The 6,734-nt window shown below is 40.4% G+C and overlaps 1 pseudogene; it reads left to right on the top strand.

The window, feature by feature from the left end:
* Positions 1–5,406, top strand: part of LOC116082658 — a 10,067-nt pseudogene extending 4,661 nt beyond the window's left edge.
* The last annotated feature ends 1,328 nt before the right edge of the window (positions 5,407–6,734 follow it).

Raw genomic sequence — 6,734 nt, 5'->3', positions numbered from 1 at the left:
ACTGGTTTTCTGTATATTGCTTTTACTATGTTCAAATATGAGCCTTGAATTCCTGATCTTTCCAAGATGGCCTTTCCGTCAGTCTCTGCTTCACTTTTTGTCCGTGTTTCCTTTAGACTGGAGCAATTCTGGGTTAAATTTTTTGAGAAGGGTGGGTGGCCTCATCCCTTAAGCAGGGGCCATGCCTAACCTCTCAGTTTAGTCTCTATAGGTTATCTCTCACCTTTGTTGGGTATTTCAGCTAATGCCATCCCCGTTGGGTCTTGGGATCCTCTTGCTTTCCTGGCTTCTGAGACTTTTTGTTAGCTAACCCCAGTTCCCCACCCCCCATTTCTACATACGTCTGTTCAACTTCCCGGCCTTCTGTACATCTCATCCCACGCCTGATCCTGTCCCCCTTTTCCCTCTCCCCCTCCTTTGTTCCTCTCCAGTCCATCCCACTCTGATTATTTTGTTCCCCCTTCTAAGTAGGACGGAAGCATCCACAATTTGGTCTTCCTTCTTCTTGAGCTTCATATGTTGTATTGTGGGTATTCTGAGCTTTTTTCCTAATATCTACTTACCAGTGCATACCATGCGTGCATGTTCTTTTGTGACTGGGTTACCTCACTCAGGTCTCATAGTCTTTCTAGAAAAGGATCCTTCCTGGATGTCTTGCGAAAGCAAGGACTGAAGGCATAGTTCCTTGGGGAAGAGAGCTTCCTGTGCAAGCATGAGAAGCTGAGTTTGGATCTCAGAACCCATGAAAAATGCCAGGCATGACTCTATACTCTCCAGTAACCCCAGACCTATGGGGGACAAGAGCTGTGAGAACCCACTGGGTTTGTGGACCACGAGCCCAGGCAGGTTCAGTGGGAGAGCTTGTTTTAAGGGAATTAGGCAGAAAGTGAAAGTAAGACACCTGACATTTTCTCTGGGCTTCAAAAATGCACAAATATGCACACCCATATACACACATACACCCTACACACACAAACACACACACACACATACACACACACAAAGCAAAAGTGGGTCTGAAAAGCCACTTGAAATATAATAAACATTTACTCAATTTTGAAAATGTTAATGTAAAATTCAAAAAGAATTAGTAGCCTTTCTACTAACAATAGAAATGTTATATAAAGGGATATACTTGCCACTACAGCACTGTAACCTTAAAAGATGACTAGGACACAGCACATGAGAGGCAGAGGTAGGAAGATCTCTGCGCGTTTGAGGCCAGCCTGGTGTACAAAGTGATTTCCAGAACAGCCAGGGCTGGTACACAGAGAAACCTTGTCTCAAAAGAAGAAGAAGAAGAAGAAGAAGAAGAAGAAGAAGAAGAAGAAGAAGAAGAAGAAGAAGAAGAAGAAGAAGAAGAAGAAGAAGAAGAAGAAAGGAAGGAAGGAAGAAAAGAAAAGAAAGTAAAAAGAGAGAGAGGAAGGAAGGACGATTAATTAATTAGGACAGTAAATTTACTGTTGTGTGGTTTTCAACACAATAGAAAAGTATAAAGCTTAGGGGTATTGCTATTTATTTATTTATTTTATTTACATCCCATTCATTCCCCTCTTCTGGCACCCCATCCCACAATCCCTCCCTTTCCCCTTCTCCTCCAAGCAAGTTGGTCCCATTTTTAGTTATGCCCGCCCACCCTAGCACTTCTAATCTCTGTAAGGCTAGGCACTTCCTCTCCCACTGAGACCAGACAAGGCAGCCCATATCCCACATACAGGTAACATTCCTGGGATAGCTCCTGGTCCAATTGTTCAGGACCCACATGAACCAAGCTGCACACCTGTTACACATGTGAGGAGAACTAGGTCTTATTCTCCTTTGGGGATTTTTGGAAACTTCTGCTGGGAATATACATTATTCATGACACTTAATTTATTTAAAATAGGAGTTCTTGACTTCAACCCAGAAAACGTATGGTGCTGACTTAGCCCCTGTGGGTTTTCAGCATGCCTCTGAGGATGCAAGGAAGGAGATAAACCAGTGGGTCAAAGGTCAGACAGAAGGTGAGAGGCTGAGCAGTGCTGGCTCTGTAAGTCAGGTTCCCTCCTGTAGCTCACCCCTGACACAATCGGCTTATGGAGAAAAGGCTGATTTTGACTCACAGTGTTGCAGGTTTTGTCTTATTAATGACTGACCTTATTGCTTTTGGCCCAGTGGCAGCACTGTGCCTCTTGTTAAGACAGCATGGCAAAGGAAGAAGCTGTCGCAATCATGATATTTTTGGCCACCATCTTGTCCAATAACTCAGAAGTAGTAGGTAGAGAGTAACTCACCCTCTGGGCTCAGTCTTTGGGATGGATCTGTCCTCATTCTTGTTTCTATGTGAGTCAGCACCCAGGGATGCTGACTGGAATTCTGTCAGTTCCCAGCAGTGCATCTGGCTATGGGTAGAGTGGCTTCTGTTTCAATAGACTTACCCATTAGACAAGTCTTCTTATCTCTTTGATATCTGTTCAGAGTCCTTTTCATAAAAGCAGGCTCCTACTTAGCATATTTGAAGACATTATTTGCCAGTGATCAAAAACATTTTCAGTAAGGAATATGGTTTCTTTTTTTTAAGGAAATAGTCTTTCACAAAATAATGGTTCCTGTTTCATCCCAGAATGGAGAACATTCTTGTTTTAAACCTTGAAAACATTTGAGTGACTTTAAGGATATTTCTTCTTGTTCCAAGGATGGACATACAGGTCATGAAACACTAGACAGAAGCCTATTGGGTCTTATGATTTGGTTTACTTAAAGTAAAAATTGGACAAGTGAGCTTTGCCTAACACTGAGTTAAAACAAAATCAAGTTTGAAGTCTATGAGTTAATAAATTATCAGTCTAAATTTGGAATTCCAGTATGGACCTTTAAAGAAACTTACTTCATCTTTTCAGGGAAAATCCCAGAGCTGTTGGCTGTGGGTATGGTGGACAGCATGACCAAACTTTTGCTAGTGCATGCCATCTACTTCACGGGCATGTGGGAGGAGAAATTCATGACACAGGACACAACAGATGGCCATTCTGACTGAATAAGGTGAGGTGACACCATCATCCTGGGATGTTCTTGGTTGTATGTGTGTGAGTGCTGAGGATGTAGCACAGGGCCTCCTCCATAGGCAGCCAGGCCTATACCACCTAGCCTTCTACCCCAAGACCCCAAATTTACCTCTGCTCTAAAGAACAAGAGAGAGTAATTTCAGTGATTTTTTTTGTACCCATTCAGAAAGACACAAAAACAGTGAAAATGATGTTTCAAAAGAATCATCTTCCATTTGGCTACATTCCAGTCCTGAAGTGCAAGGTACTGGAGATACTGAACCAGCGTAGAGGACTTAGCATAGTTATTCTGCTACCCAAAGACATTCAGGACGAGACCAAACATCTTGAGTGGGTAATTGGTTCTAAATGCCATGGTTTATGTTCTCTTACACTGTACAGTTCTTATATTTCCCATGTGTTCACTGAACCATAAATAATTCTTCATCCACAGACTTTACACAAAATTCCTTGCAGCTACTGTCCCATTTTTGTCAATATAGTCCATCAGGCATTACTGGTCTGAGGCCTCATATTTACAGCTATTATTATTTTTTATTACTGTTACTATTACTATCACTATTTATTTATTATTATTCATTATTTCCAATGCCCAAGTACCTTGGGCTAGGGACATGTTCTGTCACTGAGCCACACTCCAAGCCCACGAGCCTAATGTATAAATGTTAAGAACATTTGCTGCCTACAGTGAATAATTGTAATGGGGAACATCTAGAGATTCAAAAGTAAAGATCACAATGATAAGTGGCCTCTCACAGAAAGTCTCTTGTAGTACCTTTAAAGGAACTATAATGAGAATTGATTTACATCTTTAGGGATTGTATGTCTTCTGACAAGAGTAGAAATTGACAAAACTGTGAAGATTACAGTTTTCCCTCAGCAATCCTAGGCTGCCCTGTGGCTTAGCACTTGTTCCTTCCCAGCCTACACTTGCGATCAGGAAGAAACCTGCTGTCCTTAAAATGTACAGAGTATGTATGTACTGGCATGAATGTGGTCCATTTGTCAGTTGTGTTTTCTAGCTGATAATTAAATGAGGCTTTAATCTCCAAAAAGAAATTGTCAGTATCCATAAGATAAGTGGTTCTGTTCTGGTCTAAATGAGGAGCATCAATACTTGATATTTGTATGGTACTTACTATGTGCCAAAACTTTGCATTTATCAATTTATTCAATGGTCACACAATGCTACAAAGTTGATATCATTAACATCCCTAGTCTACTCCAGGTACTACTCTATTCCACTCTACTCTTCTCTACTCGATCCTACTCTACTCCATAGACAAGGCCATGCTATACAGCCTAGGCTGGCCTTTAGCTTACATCTCTCCTTCAGTGACTTCTAAATGCTGTGATCACAGGGTGTGTGCCCCCATATCAGCTGGTGGTCCTTTTAAATGAACTAAGTCCCATACATTTTGTCCCTTTTTATTTTTACCCAAGGATTATTAGAGATTCCTTCAGCTCTAGTGGAATTTACAAATCACTACAACCTTAGAAAGATTCAGAATAAGTAGAAGAAACTTATAAAATTTCCCTTGTAGCATTCAAGCAATCAGGACCATAATCCACTTATATCCCATCAGTCATGTGATTCAGTGAGATAGGAGTTTTAAAAATCTTGAGTGGATGGAAAGATGGACAGATAGCTGGACTGAAGTAGAAGTAGAACAGAAGGAATAAATGAGTGTCACAGAGAGACTTGGATAGATGAATGGATCATGGATGGATGGATGGATGAGTGGATGGATGGACTGATAAACAGATATGTGGATGAATAGATGACAGATGTTTGTACTTGGAACCTCAAAGACCTGGAAAATTGTGGTGCTATATTCCATCAGTTCACATATGAAATTAAATCTATGTGGAACCTGTTTGGGTAGAACACATGAATGAAACCTTTGAGTTGTGGCAATTGTGAGTCAGTTTATTGGAATAGTACCTTATTACAGTAACAAATTAACTGCTTTCTGCCTTACATTAATTCTAGATTGAGAAACAATTAACTTTGGAAAAACTGCAAGAGTGTGAGAACTTACAAAACATTGATGTCTAGGTCAAATTGCCCAGGTTCAAGATGGAAGAGAGCTACATCCTGAACTCCAACCTGGATTACCTGGGAGTGCAGGATCTCTTTAGCAGTAGCAAAGCTCTGTCTGGCATGTCAGGATCCAGAGATCTTTTCATATCAAAAATTGTTCACAAGTCCTTTGTGGAAGTGAATGAGAAGGGAACAGAGGCAGCTGCTGCCATGGCAAGCACTGTTATTGGATGCTGCCTGATGCCCCCAGAAGAATTTACAGTAGACCATCCATTTCTTTTCTTCATTCAGCACAACCCCACTAGTAACCCCAACTAGTAACCCCATTGGCACAGTTTGTTCCCCATAGAAGAAGGAGACTTTAGAGATATAAGATGAAGCTTAGAGTTTCATTCACTAAGATCTTAATAGTGATTATTTTCATTTGTCCTTAACAATAACACCTCTATGAGAATCCAAATTTGACTTTATTTTGTAAGAAAGAGCACAACTCACAACTCTGTTGGCTTTTTATATCCATGTCTTTTGGCATGGGTGTGTCTATTTTGCTTTTACACTAAAAAGAAAAAAGCTGTTGTCACTGTCGACAGTGTCATGTCTAAAGTCCAAAGGATAAAATAGATAAAGTTTCCTGACTGTGAGGTAACCTGTACAGATTTACAGTCATGATAGGCATGAAAATATATAGCTTTTCCTAAATCATTTTTTCTCAGTCTAAAATTAGAGTAAAGCAAAACAAAGAGAGAGAGAGAGAGAGAGAGAGAGAGAGAGAGAGAGAGGAAGAAGAAGAAGAAGAAGAAGAAGAAGAAGAAGAAGAAGAAGAAGAAGAAGAAGAAGAAGAAGAAGAAGAAGAAGAAAGAGAGAAAGGAAAGAAGGAAGAAAGGAAGGAAGGAGAAAAGAAAGAAAAAGGAAAGAAAACCAAAAGTAAAAAAACACTAATAAAATTAATGGATCCAAAGTAACAATTGCTGTTTACATTCTTTTGTGCTTTATGAAATGAAACAATGCTATTTCTTTTACAGAGTTTTGGAAGCCACAATAGAAGGCGTCCCTAGCTGTTGAAGCCAGGGTTAAAAGCAGATATGCCATGGGAACAAATACAACTGAAGGTTCTCCTTCTTGTGAAGACATACCTTCTCCATGATCCTACCCTGTAGGGATAGTGTACTCATTAATCAGCTTCTCTGGGTTTTTTGATAAAGCCTCTTGACCCCCATTACTCAGGTAGCTATGGTAATAGGATGGCTTTGTGCAATGTAAAGGAAGTTGGATTGGGACTCTTGGATTGGTATGACCTTTTTTGTCTGATGCACTCCTTTGGATGGGTCTTGAGATTCTACACTTCAAACTTCCGCAAGATTGGTAGATTGTAACAAACCTAAGATATGTTAGAATCTGTAAGGCAGATGATGCCCAGCCTCTTTCTCCCTGGTCTCAGGCAGCTAAGGCTGCATTCATTAAGATAATTGTCCTGACAATACAGATGTGGTGAGGACTCAACTGGTTGAAAAAGCAAAAAACAAAAAAACCTCTAGCAGATAACCAGGAAGCTTTTCTTCCTTTTTTTCTCTATTCCCAGACCTGAATACCAATGACTACTCTGTCCAGGTTCTCCTAAGTGTAGTAGAAAAGACAAGAGCAGCAGG

Source organism: Mastomys coucha, unplaced genomic scaffold (assembly GCF_008632895.1).
Source record: "Mastomys coucha isolate ucsf_1 unplaced genomic scaffold, UCSF_Mcou_1 pScaffold7, whole genome shotgun sequence".
Classification (NCBI taxonomy): Eukaryota; Metazoa; Chordata; class Mammalia; order Rodentia; family Muridae; genus Mastomys; species Mastomys coucha.
Note: the sequence above shows the minus strand (reverse complement) of the source record. Positions and strands in the feature narration are given on the sequence as shown.